The sequence below is a fragment of the Charadrius vociferus genome, unplaced genomic scaffold (assembly GCF_000708025.1).
Source record: "Charadrius vociferus isolate BGI_N301 unplaced genomic scaffold, ASM70802v2 scaffold126, whole genome shotgun sequence".
NCBI lineage: Eukaryota > Metazoa > Chordata > Aves > Charadriiformes > Charadriidae > Charadrius > Charadrius vociferus.
In genome coordinates this window covers 1,518,236-1,533,426 of record NW_009648894.1, presented here as the reverse complement: position 1 = coordinate 1,533,426, position 15,191 = coordinate 1,518,236, and positions in this window count along the sequence as shown.

Genomic DNA, 15,191 nt, shown 5'->3' with positions numbered 1-15,191 from the left:
AGGGGAGGGGAGGGGAGGGGAGGGGAGGGAAAGAATCAAGGGGACACATGAAAAACTAATCTGATCTAAATATGTACCACGTGCTAAAATTTGTTCCTGCACCTGAAGATTGGAGGAAAAAAATATTTCAATTATGAATACTCAAGAGCTCAGTAGGGCTGCCTTTCTCTCTCCCAACTCCAAAGGGGGGTGGGGGGAACCACCAAGAGTGCTTCTAATCCATAAAGCAATATCCTATTATAAGAGAAATCTATAAGCTGGAATAAGGTAACTCTGATCAGGCAAAAACTGTTCCTACCCCATGTATACTTCTTCAGAGAAATTAAAGGTTGGAGCAAAAGCAGAATGATTTTCTCAGCATTTGTCATCCAGTCCAACAACTTCTAATAGATTTCAGCACATACCACTCCTACATGGTCTTCTCCAAGTCAACAGGAAAGTCTTTCTTCCATCACATCATCCTACCAAGCATTTTGGTTCTGTTCTCTGCTATAAAGCAGGAAGTCCTTGTTCATTTAAGCCCTCTTCAGCTGTAACTAATTTATCATTTAGCATTGCCTCACAGGAGCAGAGCTGTGTGTGAAACCCATGGGGCTCAGGACCCGATGCATTATGCAACATGAACCATTACATCACATGATTCCTCACATTTCACAAGGTGTTTAACTCAAACTACCTCCAGACTGGTTTGGCGGACCAAATGCCCATCAGTGGCCAAACTGTATGTGGTGTGCTCCTGGAGCTCATCCTCTGCTCTAGTCTAATGCAAAGGTATTCCTTTCACGCTCACCACAGCTGCTCTGCTTTAGGTCACACAGCAAGCAAGAACAGCTGGGACATTTCTTTCAATAAGGCACCCCTCATTGGAACCAAAAATGTTAATGTGATGGACATGCTCAATGGCTCTCAGAACAAGACCAGGCCTTCTCCTCACCCCCAAGAAATAGGTCTAGCTTTCTTCCAAAGTTTGGAGAGAAAATATGTTATAAAGACTAAACTGGAACTATATTAAACAGTTTTGCTATCCATCACAACTGTGTACATTGGAGGGTTCATCCCTTGGTTGCTCAAGACTTAGCCAATGACCAAAAGCTTTGCAGTAGCAGAAGCGGACAAACACCTTCCCAGGGCAAACCACCCAAAGATGTCTATCTCCAAGTGAAAAAACTCCTTTAGAGATATCTGGTGTTTTCCATCAATAATAAAACATGCATGCTCTTTGGTATCACTTCTAGGTACGCAAAAGAAGACAAACAAATCCTTCCCATGGTCTGTCTGCCTGCTTCTGTCTGTCTACAAATAACATTAGTTAGAAAAAACCGCAAGATCGGGGAGAAATCTGGAAAAAAAGCAATCTCCCTGAGCTTTTCTCCCATAACGGGAATAGAATCAGCATAGTCCAGAGCTGTGACTGCAGCAATATTCATCTTTGGTCCTGAAACATACCCATGCACCCAAGAACTGGAAAGATCTGGTTGTTAAGACGTAGAGGGAGTCTCAACAGAGCATATACCTTAGTAAATAGATTAAAAATAAATAAATTTATCCACCAGGCTTTCCCATGTTATTGATTTTGCCTTTAAGACATCTCAGGCATGACACTGCTCCTGAGGGTTTTTCAGCAATCATGCTTGCTCTACACATTTCTGGAAGTTATACCAAACAAAAGATACAGGAAATATGTACTTACAGATCTTTCTTGAGCAACACTCCCATTTTTCTAAATTTTCTCATCTGTAAACAGATAAGTGGTCTGAAAATTTCTGAATTGCTCTGATGCCTTCCAATAAATAAAACTAAATAGAAACTAAAATTAACAAGTAACTTTCCTGAGCCAATTTTAAGTCAAACTTCAATATAAGGGGAATATCTTGATATCCAAAAATATCAAGATTTCACTAAAAAGATATCAATATTTCACTAAAAGTATTTCACAAAGATATCAATATTTCACTAAAAGTAACAAAACGATGCTTTCCAGATATGATTTTCAGAGAGATTAAACGGAAAGGTGACGTTCTCAACAGAGAATAGCTCCTTCAAAATATACTTTCAGTGCAATTAATATGAAGTTGAACTTTATGCCATAAAGGCACATGCATGATTTGGGAAGAGTCCTAGGAATTAAAGCACTTGGGCGATTAATGATAGAAACTTAACACTTACACAATGAAATTATGTAAAATTCAAAGTGCGTGCTTCATTTGGAAAAAAAATAATTAAAATAAACCGCGTGGTCACTGTCTGCTCTCTCATCAAAGCACCTTTATCCTAAGTCTAAAATGCATAGTTACACTTCTTAAATTAACCCAGACAACACTAGAAACTGTATTTAGAGTAACCACTTTTCAAATGAAGCTATGTAATACTTAGGGCAATTTCACACTTTAAGGAACTGTAGGAAGTATTATGTCCCTATTTTTTTTTTTATTGTTTTATATTCTACCACCACCACAACAAAATCGTATTTAAAAAAAAAAAATACTGTTTAGGTCTAGTGATTCACTTAATCCTAAAAAACTAAGCTAAATGGATACGAATCTCAGTCTAAATGCTTTAGCAAGTTAATGTGAGATGTAATGCATTCTCACAGATCATCAGAAGATATCAGCAAGTATCACATACATTCCTTATTGCTTCTAACCTCTTCTTAATGTTGTTTTGTACTTTGAGTGACTCTGCTTACAGTGAAAGGTCATCGATGAGATCAGCAAAGATGCAAAAAAGCAAAATAAACAAACCCCTTTCTTATGATCTTCTTAAGAGGGCTCACAGTAAGACACAGTAATTTTTCCACTGCTCTAAAAACTCTCATAGAGCAGCAGCTGTAGGTATAGCTTAGAGGGACCTTGAAGCTGCTCAAATTTATATTTTTAGAGGCACACCAGACAGTGAATGAATCAGAAACCCCCCATGGCACTATTCCCATCTCCCAGTCACACAAAGCACCCCCAGAGCTACTGACCGCTTCTAGGTAGAAAATTAGCAAGCTGGATGAGCCCCAACCAGCTGAAGGAAACACATTATTCTCCCCAACCACAGGAAGAAGAACTACTTTCCATTCACAGCGTAAAACTCCCAAATACCTTGCTCTAGAATACAACCTCCAGATCTTCCTGAATTCCTGCTCTTCCTCTACAGCTCTTGCCCAGCCTGTTGCTTCTGCTCAGGTAGTAATCCACTACACCTGTATTAAAGCAAACAGCTTTCAGCTGCTCTCTTAGAAAAAAACATCATGGTTTTATCTACAAGCTGCCTAGAAAATGGATAGGTTTTCTTTTCTTGCAAAAGCTTGAAGTCTCAGAGTACCGATGCCAGAGAATCAGCCATGGCAAGGGTCTACCACCATGGGGGTGGTCCTCCTGCAGCAAGCAAAACTAGTTCCAGAGTTACTTTGAATGTAGTTGCAGTGTATCAAAAACTGAGATAAAAATAAATGTTTTCTCATCTCATCTGCTTCTCTATGAGATGCACCACGCATCGTCAGACTGCAGCTGACAAAGGTGTGATTGAGGTTTTACATCACTGAGTGTTTGTTTCCAAAGTTTAGCATGGTTGCTGTTTTTCACAGTTATGTATTGTCTGCCATCAGCCACAATAGTTTTGAGTCCTTATCAGAGTTATTGGATGTTTCTGTTGAATTACAAAGTTTAAAATGAATGTAATGGTTATATATAATGACAGGTTATTCCAAGTATAACAACAAACTTTTATTGATTTTTCTTATTGATTTAACATTCTAGACAGCTGCTATGAATTAGATATTTACCATGTCAAAAAGACAACTCATCTGAGTGAAGAATTTTCTACATGCATTTTTTTCAACTATACAAGCAGCAGCTCCATTACACATCTCTAATGAAGAATATTAGCTTAATGTTATCAGAAGATTCAGGAAAAATGTTGAGTCTTGAGAAGTTTTAAGTTAGACCAAATATTTCCCCAAACTGATAAATGTTTAGAGTTCCGCCACGCTAATGAGAGGCAGAATTGTTCCACCCACTCCAGCAGCTGTATTTCAGTATCAAACAACTTAAATCTGAAATGTATGAAACACTAAAACTCTTGGAAGAGTAATGGGGAAACACATAAACATGGAGTTAAGAATTTTAAACAGCCCAAATTCTGTTTTAGTAGTCCAAATTTTCTAAGAGAATCCTCATTAATGCAGTTGATGTACATGATCTTTCAAGTATCTAATACTTTTCTTCCTGTCCTATTCATCTCTACAATGTTCCTCAGGGTCCTAACATCAGCAGTTTCAGTCTCCCTCAAGAAGCACGGGGGAGTATTGAGATAAGTCATGAGCACCCTGAAGTCTTCACCAGGAGGGCAATTAAGCTCTTTTAGGGGCATAATTCAGAGAGTTTTTGGCCTGAGGTACATTTGGGTCTAATTTAGCATGCTTCCCTGCAAGAGCTTTCTTCCTTCTCCTTGGTTCCCAGATGAAGTTTTAAAGCTGCTCAGTTCCTCCCTTATCCTTGGCTGAAATAAAGGGCTGTCATTTGTTTAGGAACGACCTAAGTTTCTCAGACCTTTGCAGCACATAGTTATCAGAGAGCTTATTCTAAAATGGGCCAGGCTGCAGTGACTTGGCCACTAGAGAATCGTTAAAACAAGCTCAAACAGGACAAAACATGCCCTGGTGAGTCCTGAGACCCTACACTGTCAAACTATCACAAAGGTTTTGGCCTGTGACTGGTATTAGCAAATATCTTATGTACTGAGCTGTACAAAAGGGTGAAGAACAATACAACATTTTGACATTTTTATCCTTGACCACTTATCCAAGGGCTGTTCTGTGCTCCTTTTCAACAAAAAGTAAGTGGTGCTTTCCATCAGCAGCACATGATTTCAAATCTACAATTTCAAAATCTTCAAGATGCAGTACCTAACACTGAAACTCAGCACGTTCCTATTCCCAGTAAAAACGTACTGATTAATGAGCCTTCTGCTTGTCTTCATAAGGCCAAAAGCCTCACGGACTGCAATCAAGGAAATCTGAGGACTCCAGATAATACTGAAGCAATTTCAGCATAACCTTCATAGGAAAAAATCAGAAATCTGACAGTAATCAACATTAAAAGATGATTTCTTGAAATTAGTCAGAGCTCTATACTAAACAGTTAATCTTCAAATATTGGTAAATGGATATTAATTGATTTCATGCCTATTAAAATTCTATTTTGGAAAGTAAATTCCCAAGACACAATAAATAAATCATTGGATATCCATCACTGCAAGAAAATTACATTTTTTAGCATGAATTATGTAGCAATGAGGTAACTCATCAAAGAATATTTGCATAACAATATCGGGTAAAGTTACAGTTGTGGAGGATGTAGAAGCCCAGTGTAATATTTCACAAGCAGATAAAAATTACTTTATAACAAGCAATTAATTATTTTCTATATACATGGCAAATACAGACCACACATTACAGTCTATCTTCAATATTCTACTAAGGTTACAAGAAACAACTATTAGCTGCAATTCAATTTTAAAACAAATCTAATGACAAGATCCTAGAAAAACAAAATTTGAGATTAAATGACCAATAATTTCAGACCGGTCTGTAAATACGTACCTACATAAGCTTTCTTTAAAATTAAGCTTTAATAATGGAAGCTTTCAATTAACAACAAGAGTTAGAAAAAGTATCATCACCTTTCCAAAGAAGTCAAACTTACCCAAGTACCATGGTGAACATTTACTTTACCGATCACTGCTTTACACGTGGGAACAAGAAGTTAGCAATGTTCCTGAAGCAGACTCTCAAGAGATTTAAAATGTCAGAGCTCTTTTAGATTTTTGTCAATTTACTTCAGTTCTTCCTCTTCTGAAGCTGTTGCCAGCGAAGGAGCCTGTTTTGGTTGTAGTCATTTCTGAGGCATAAACCACGGACAGGGTTGACATAGCTGACCCATTTCATGGGACACAAGCAAACAGCAACTGACAGATACTAATGAATTTCTGGCCCTGGTGGCACAAACGAAATGTTCACAGCAACGGGTGAAGATATGTATTTACAAAGTAGTTATCATAAGATTTTGCAGTACAAACCTACCACTGCAGTTCTGCAGCTTGCCTGACTGGAAGGTATGTAATAACATCAACCAATGACTCAAATAAAATTAGGGACTTCTTTTCTACTTGGAACCCAAAGAAGCTTTGAATAAATAACTCCAAAGGAAAGAAATCAACTCTGAGCCTAATGCAGAACGATCGGTAGGAAATGAGAACAAATATCTGGATAAAGCCAGGTCCTGCAGCTGGCTGGATGCAAGTGTGGGAAGTATCTTTGACATCTTTTAGGTAGTCTCTTTTAGGTAGTCTCACAACCCTCTAGCAAGTGGATTGCTGACAAGATAACTATACTGACAACATAAGAACCCTTCCCAGGAGGAAAACCAGGCTATGCTGAGGAAATAATGCCCAGAAAAGTCTCGAAAGATGTTTTGGAGGCAGACAACAAATGGCAGTCACCCAGCTATTCTCTAACACTGTATCAAAAAGCCCTGTACCCTCGCATCTCCTTCCCTGCAATACACTGCATGAAAAGAGCGCTCTCAACTTTTTTATACTGGAAAATAGCAGTTCTGAAAAGCGGTAAAGAAACTCCTTATTTTTCTCAGATTTCTTTTGGCCGCTATGACATCATAGTGGCAAAGGCATTCAAATGAAAACCTAAAGAGACCATGGCAACGATCAGCGTTTGTCAAGAGGTGTCTATGCTGGTGGATGTAACTGCAGGTGCATCTGGACAAACAAGCACAGTGACAATTCGCAGCAGCGGGGCATCGAGCTTGTGCCCAAAGGGTGAATAATGCTCTCTGAACTGAGAAAATTGCTGGCAGGATACATGGAGCCCCAGGACTCTGGCTGCAACTGGCGTACAGCTGATTACACAGGCACCCTCCAAGAAAGCGAGACCAATAATGGGACAAGAGGCCACCAGAGTCACTTGTGCTCTGGGACCCGCTGGTTCCATATCAGTCTGGGAAATCTCAGCCTTTTTCTGACCACCTCAGGCCTTGAGCACTGAGAAAAACTCAGGCAGAAAGGGACGCCACTGTGCCAAACTGCCCGCTAATCCCTCTTGCCCTGCCAGCATGGTGAAAGGGGTGAAGGTCACTGCTGAGCTCACTGGCGGACCAAGCTCCTCACCAGTCAGCCCAGAGCTGGGGATCAGCCACTGCCACACCTGAGCTTTGAAGCAGTTTCTCTTAATAATCTCCATAACTTCCCCAGAGAAATGCACAAAAGACATATCAAGAGAGGTTTCATTTGGTCATGCATTCACCTTTCCAGAAGACACAAACATTTTTACATTAGAACATATTTCCCTCATAAGTAATTTCAATGGTACTTATGGACTTACAAAATTGCTTGTGAACATTAGTAAAGCCTTTGAAATTCTGAAGATAATAATTGTATAATAAAAGTTATTTCACTGCTTGGATGGCTATGTTGCCGACATGGTAAGACTCCGTTTGAATAACGCATAAAAAGAAAAAATCAAAATACTCTTGCTAAAAACTGACAGAGATTTGTTACTTATGAGAAAACGTGGGTTTGTATGTGTTTGCTAATTTCAGGCTATTTCACATCAAAATAAGTAACAACTAGTTTTCTTCCTCTTCTCCTTGCTAATTAAGTCAGCCATTTTGGACTTTGTTTAACAGACACTACAGCAAAGTGTCTGATTTTGCACGTTTTCATCTTTACCTACTCTCTTTCCACAGCAGCTGCAGGGGATCATCTGAACCAGAAACCAAGGGTAAAAGGAGTCAGCAGTGCAGAACACAGAATCACAGAATCATAGAATCATTAACTGGTTTGGGTTGGAAGGGACCATCTAGTTCCAACCCCCTGTCATGGGCAGGGACACCTTCCACTAGATCAGATTATTCAAAGCCCCATCTAACCTGGCCTTGAACACCACCAATGATGGGGCCTCAACAACTTCTCTGGGCAACCTGTTCCAGTGTCTCACCATCCACACAGTAAAGAAATTATTCCTAATAACTAATCTAAATCTATTCTCTTTCAGTTTAAACCATTTCTCTTCATCTTAGCGCTACACTCCCTGATAAAGAGTCCCTCTCCACCTTTCCTGTAGGCCCCCTTTAGGTACTGGAAAACTACTATAAGGTCTCTCTGGAGCCTTCTCTTCTGCAGGCTGAACAACCCCAAGTCTCTCAACCTGTCCTCGTAGGATAGGTGCTTCAGCCCTCTGATCATCTTCGTGGCCCTCCTCTGGACTCACTCCAACAGGTCCATGTCCTTCTTATTGTTGAGGTCCCAGAGCTGGTTGCAGGAGACGGAGAAGAACATGGAGAAGAGCCATGGACATTCAGGAGAAAAACCCTGAAAAGAAGAAACCCCCTGAAAGATACATTATTTTGAAATTTTAAGTCCTAGCAAGGTAAAAAACAATGAGCAGAAAACTATCCATCTTAAAGGAAGCTAAAAACTGTGGTGGTTTGTAATATGATACCTCCTATTCCAGCATATGAACTCTGAGGAGGTCTTGAAGTTGGAAATTGAAGTGGACACTTTCCTCTTGCTCTTTGGTGATAACTTATGTTCTGAAAGTGTAATCAACAGCTGTAGAAATAAACTTCCCCTAGAATTTTTATGAATAAAACAAAGTCAAAACCTGCTAGCAACATCAAAATAGGGCTCAATTTAGAGCTTAATTTTATATTTAGTTTTATTTGATGGAACTGTTTTCCCAGAGATGTGGATTTTTTTGGTGAGAGAACATGCTTTGTTGGTTAGGAGAAGAAGGGTGACATCTGAGCTGCTTATTGCTAATGCCTAATTTGTGACTTACAGAAAACTGAAATCCTTAGTATCCCCGTATCCAGAAGGAACATAATGGTATTTGCTACTGATGCACAACTGCTGGATGAAACTACTGTGGACGTTCAGATCAGATGATCAGAACAACCTGCTTTTGTCTTAAATTCTGTCCTCCCTTAAGTTACTGCTGTTATATAAAACTAGATTTTTAATGTTTTGATGTATCTTTAAGACTCTTGGAAAGGCTCTATGAACACTCACCTGAGTCATGGTTTTGAGTTGGGTTTTTTTTGATCAAGCGCAAATTTCTGATGACATGTTACCATATTACTGTCAAAGGCACAAGGATACAAGAATGGAAAGCAGTTAAGAAAAGAAGGGAGACGGGATTTTAGAAATGAGAGAGTGTGATAGAAAATAAAGCTAAGACTGGAAAGACAGCCTTAGAACAAAACCTCATGAAACAAACAATAAAATGGACCAGAAAGGTGACTGGATGGACAAGACTGATTGGCTAAGAGCTGTTAATTTGTGTTCCATACAAATGTCCAAACATGTAAATTAATACTATTTAGACAACAGAAGAAAACACATCTCTGCTAGCAGATCCACCAATAAAGGGCATAATGTCAGAATTCTCAGTGCTGCAATCTGGAGTTAATTTAATTTGTTAGCAGAATTACTTTCTGAAATTTTAAATATTACTGTTACATGCCTCCTGCAGTCACTCACAGCTAAAAGCACTTACAAAATGAAAGCACTGTGCAGCAAAATGAAAACAAATCTGTCACCCACACAGAAATACACATCTCCAAACTGACAGAAACGAGCCTTTATCCAAATAGTTTGATAACACCACAACACTAAGCTTATCTTTGGCTTGGTTCACTTTTGAAAAAAGTAATTGGGATTGTTGTTGAGCTGGACTTTCCTAAATTTAAATCCCATTGGGTTTTGGAGGGAGAAAAGCAGGGACAGCGAATTGTTGCATAGCTGCCTCTGCTAGGAAAAGCACTCCTTTCTCTTAATTTTCTTAAATCTGTGTGAAAGAGGTTGGCCAAGAAAGTGCAATATACCTTTTTCTTACATTGCCAACAAAATGAGTCTCCAGGATTTTCAACTTCTTTTCACAGACTGGCATCTATTTTAAAGACTATACTTTCTCCAAGCTTTTGTCCAGGTCCAGTACCAGAATACCCAAAAAGAAAATACAAGGGAAAACAGGAAAATAGAACTACATAAGTCACAGCTACAGCTCCTATGCCACCTTGAGCACAAACAGAGATATCAACAGGAATACACACTGTATGCAAGTATATAAAAGATACCCACAGGAGGCAAGATTTGGCAAACGTCAGGCTTGTGAAGGACGGAGTGGGTGTTAAGCAGCAATAATGTGTCTGTGCATATGCGTGGATGTATACGTTCATATGGTGTAACACTGGTTCCCAGATTTGCTCCTGAATATGAACTTTATTTGAAGTTAACGCTGCTAGTGGAACAAGTCCAACCACATAGACAAGCTTTGAGATCAAAAGAGAAGATTTGGATGAAACACAAGCAGTTAAAGAACCTTTCTCACGATTCTATAGAAAACAAAGGTCTTGCAGTTACTTCCCACTGTAATGCTGAGAAGGATGAACCAACTCCTCTCCCATACACATAACTAAAATTCCAATAAAATTAAGAGGAATTAAGATATAAACTTAGTTATGACAATAAAAATTAAGCTTTAAAGCCAAAAGAAGTGTTCTTTTAATTACTGACAGTAAGTAAAATATGAATGAACGTAGCATAAATTGGAAAACCATTCACTGTGTAATAGAAGCTCCAAATAGGCTTAGAGATGGAAAGTAAATGAGCTGGAAACGAAAGAACAAATGTGCTGGGAATGCTGTTCTTCATATTATGCATTGTGTGAATGTGAAGAGATCCCACTGTACTGTTTTTTTTACTTCAGTTTAGATGGAAATGTACTGGCTTAATAGAGAAACACATTTACATTTCACTTCTTAACCTTTCTAAGCATTTAAGAATATTAAATCTATTTCCTTGCCAGAAGTACTAAAAAAAATACATAATTCCTTGTCAAAATCATATTACCCATCATCGTAATAATAATTTTTCCCAGGGTCATTAATCTCCAGGTACAGAAGATGTATCTCTTTTAAATATTAAATAACTTCCTTTATTTTACTGAGAAGTGAAGTAAAAGTATAAATATGAAAAAGAAAACAAACCCTGGTTGGATCTGACTTTAAGAACATATTAAATTTTAACTTTCTATAAAATTTAAGCATTTTTAAGAGTAACAAGAAACCCAAGATGAATACATGTGGCAGAATGTCGATAGCATCCTCTACCTCCTCAGCCAGTGCTTAGGACAGGCTTTAAAGCCCACGTGGCCAAAGGAAGTCCTGTCAATGATTTCAAAATGCTTTGGATCAAACCCTTCAGAAGTCACCAGGACTATTCATGAGTATAATATTAAAGTGTAGTCCTATGCTTAACTGCCTTGCTAAGCCAGTGTACCGGTCTGATACTGGTTGTTAACCCCAAGCCTGCTTTTGCCACACTGTGAAAAGTATTGATGATCAGTTCATACCTCCTTAGTGTAGTACTTAACTGGGGTAACAAATGCTTTATCTTTCCTATTTTTCTTCTTCTGTTTATCTTTCTCTTTCAGGCACCCGGTTCCAATATTTTATTCTAAATTTATATAAACTATATTGTTTCTTTTTCTTTGAGTATCTGTCACTACCATTTTCTGCCTGTAATGCAAATATGACTACATAACTAGTGCGGGAACACGTTCCCTCCAGTCTCTCTAAAGCTTTTCATTACATGAGCTGATGATGTTTTCAGATTGACATGCTTAAGATAAATGAGATTTTTATTACAATCAATGAAGACACTTAAGACTTTCCTTCCTTCCAGCCCCTCAATGAGTAAATAAAGATTGTGCAATGCCCATTTTTATCATACTTTAATTACTATTCCTCTACCACTGTCCTGGTTTGAGGTAAAACGGAGCCAATTTTGTTCAGCAACTTTGCTTCTCAGCCTCTCTAGCTACTGAAATTAACAGCATATTGTGCAGAAAATGTTCACTCTCTCAGAGTGATAAGGCCTATGTTTATAGTTGATGCCCAGGCATGGTATGCAGAGAGGCTCTTGCTTATACTTATTGCTATAACACCCAAGGCCAACCAACTTTGTTATATGCCCCGTTGGAGGGTTGGAAGGGGAAAAGCATAGGGGGGTCTCATCTGCAGGGAGGAGCAGACAGGACAGATGACCCAAAACTCACCAATGAGGGTATTCCATCCCATCTGCCTCATGCTCAGTATAAAAGCTGAGGATCAAAGGGTCAGGGGGCTCTTCCTTCAATGGCCGATGTCTGAGGAGGACTCTGTTCATCTGCCTGTGATGCCGGTCCTGAATGCAGATCTGGAATCCAGTTCCTGTCTGTCACTGAGTCAGCCTGGGACTGCCCCAGTGCCAGCCGGTGTCGTGATTGTCATCCTGGGAGCTTGATACGGTTTTGTATATGTTTCATTATTTCTTATTTTATTATTAATATTTCATTAAAGTAGTTTAGTTCCTTTGAAACTCATAAGTCTCTCTCTCTCTTCTGCTTCCCTTTGAAGAGGTAGGGGAGAGCATCTGTCGTTCTGCCCAGCAGTCAGTTCGGCCCAAACCATGACATTCTGCTCCTTAGTATCAGGCCTTTCAAATGAAGTTCAAAAGGTAAATCAACTAAAGTCTGATGAGTTCCCGTATGGGGTCCAAATGATGCCAGTCAAATGACATTGATAATCTTTTTTTTTTTTTATTCAGTTTTTCATATTTCTAAAAAAATGAGAAATTTTGTTTCTCTGGATATGCCATGAGTCAAGTACAGAAGGATGGTTTGTTGACACCCAGAGTAAGACTACTTCATCCAGGACTTTATCTAAAACTTTTCTACAAGTTTCTCTCAGGCCTGTGTTCCCAATATTTGTTCTCACTGTAGCTTTGATTTTCACTGCCATATCCTCAGTTTTTCTCTACTTTCTCTCAGATACAGTCACATTCATCCACCAAGAGAGGGATAGACAGCTGCTTTCTTGGTGCATACATGGTTTAGTTTGTCTGAGTTTTGCAGAGTGCCAAGTACCAGCACTTTAGGCAGAGGTTTTTGGTTTAGCTACCCATTGAAATAGCTAATGTTTTGTTTCATTTACTGTAATGAAAAGCAATTTTATTCACATGTGAACAAGTTTTAACCCAAGACCTACAATTCATAACATTCATACAAGTAGAAGAGGTAACCAGCTTTAAATTGTTCTGCCCACCTGCTTTGACTGTCATTGGTGGTGGTAGAGCTTAATCACCTTAAGTATGACTTATGTCATTGTGTCCATTCCAGGCATAATATAGATGATACAGATAATCGTGTGATTCTAGGTATAATACAGATGATTTCAGATTTTTGAAGTTTCTCTGAGTACATTTATTATTAGGATTTTAACGGGTATATCATAATTTGTAAAATAAAATAAAGTCTTGGTTGATCTCCTTAGACTTTTACTAACACAGTGCTAAACTTTGAATTGCAGAATTTTTTAGGGTTTGGAAAATTATTATATTAGAAAATATTTTTTTTTAGTTATTCAAACTGATATTTTATCTAGTCATCCTCCTGTTAAAGAAAGATTCTTTATTGTATCTCAATTTTTTGATAAGTCCCTTTTGTCAAATAAGTTGCATGTATGCTTTTATTTTCTTGAGTTTTTAGGGGAGGCTTTTTACTTCATATATTGTTTTCTTTAATGAAATATACTGATGGGGGAAACAGTTTGTCTGTGTGTGTGTGTGTGTGTGTGTGAGAGAGAGAGAGAGAGAGAGAGAGATACAAAATAGACAGGCTGTCATTTGTATAGATATTTTTATAACATTGCCATATCATTTCTTGACCTAGAAACTCCATGTGCTTAATTCAGGATAAGCACAGCAAGAAAAAATGGCTATTAGCTTCTCGGTGCTTTGTTTCAATGAAGCAATTTGTCTCATGCAAGCAGATTACTGAGAAAAAGCTAAGATACAGGAATGGATCTGGGTTTTGGTCCTGAAAATGGTTAAATCCCTGCTCAACTTTCTTCTCACATTTCTTCTGAAAGATATGAAACAATTTTTTGAGCAGAACTGAAAAATTTACTCAGCTACTAAACTTCCACACTTTTTTTGTTAGTGAGTTTACTGCTATCGAGTATACAGAAAGTCAGCTCACATTCACTTGGTGCCTTCATTGGCAGGGTACAGGAGCACACTAGCTCCAGGGGAATTTTATTCTGATGCACTGCTGCAGTCTTACACTTTGTAATAGCAATGAGCAAATTATGGACAAAGAAGCTGATCTGAAAAAAAAAAAACCCAACAGAAAAAAAGCAGCAACCATGGAGTAAGGTAATTTTTTTTTTTAATTGATGGATATCAAATTATGTTCACAAAGCATAATTTATACCTTCCATAACCATAAACATTAAACCATAAGCATTAACCCTGCAGAGTTAAAACAATACTGTGTTCTCAAATACATCCACTTCTAAACAGCTAATAGTTGTGCATACTCCAGCTATGAATCCTCCCCCAGGAACTGCAACGTGCATGAAAGGGAGGACGCCAAATCCTGGCCTGATTTACAATAAAATTAAGCAACAGCAGGCAGTATAGCAAACCAAATCTGATGTCATCACCATTTTGAAGGAATGACAATCACTCTTTTGTTGCTCATCACTTTCTTGAAAATTCATTTATTAGTAAATTAGATTTACTATTTTGTTACATAATGTGACAAACTTGCCACTGACCATGAAGGAAACAAAAACTCTGTCCTACTTCCATCCTACTAAGTAAATAGATTTGCAGAATTTGCAGCACTGAAGGAATGTGCACCTAATGGCAAGTTATGCACTAATTGAACTATTAACATATCTGTAATCATCAAAGCAATACTGCAGATGGTCTTGCTAATATTGTTTAACTCAACAAGCAGCTATAAATTATTATGAGTTTTGTTGGAATTCTTTGTTGAACTGCTGCACTTTGTCAGTAAAAACTATATTGGCTGCCTTTGTCTCTCTAACAATCAATTATGGGAGCATTTGCCATTAGTCCAAAACACACATTAAAACCAATAAAGTTATTCTGGGGAACTGATTGCTGCTTTTTTTGCAATACTTTGGGTAGATAAACAATACTGTAGGAAGTGCATAGCTATTAATCATTTTATCTTTGTTGGGTACTTAGTTATGATTTCTTTATGTGACATCAGATATGAACAAAATCTGTGAAAGAGAAAACTTGTTGTCATGGGCATGTGCAGGTAAAACACTTTATTT